This window comes from Oreochromis niloticus, linkage group LG17 (assembly GCF_001858045.2).
Source record: "Oreochromis niloticus isolate F11D_XX linkage group LG17, O_niloticus_UMD_NMBU, whole genome shotgun sequence".
In the NCBI taxonomy this organism is placed as follows: domain Eukaryota; kingdom Metazoa; phylum Chordata; class Actinopteri; order Cichliformes; family Cichlidae; genus Oreochromis; species Oreochromis niloticus.
The window spans coordinates 23,015,318-23,015,584 of NC_031981.2; positions in this window are offsets into that span (position 1 = coordinate 23,015,318).

Here is a 267-nt window from a genome sequence, read left to right on the forward strand (position 1 = left end):
CCAGTTAGGATTGGAACGTTAAGCCAGCTGTGGTTCTGGGCCAGTCAATCTGCCAGATTTTAGAGTAGAAAGATGCAGTTTGAAAGCTGTTGATCAGCAAAAACAGTGAGAGCTTTTTCATAGTCACACAGATGTTCGCACGCACGTGTGTGTGTGTATGTATGTATGTGTATATATATATATATATATATATATATATATATATATATATATCACACGCACGTGGAGTGCACGCGCCTGAAATATCTGGACGAGGAGGAGCTGACC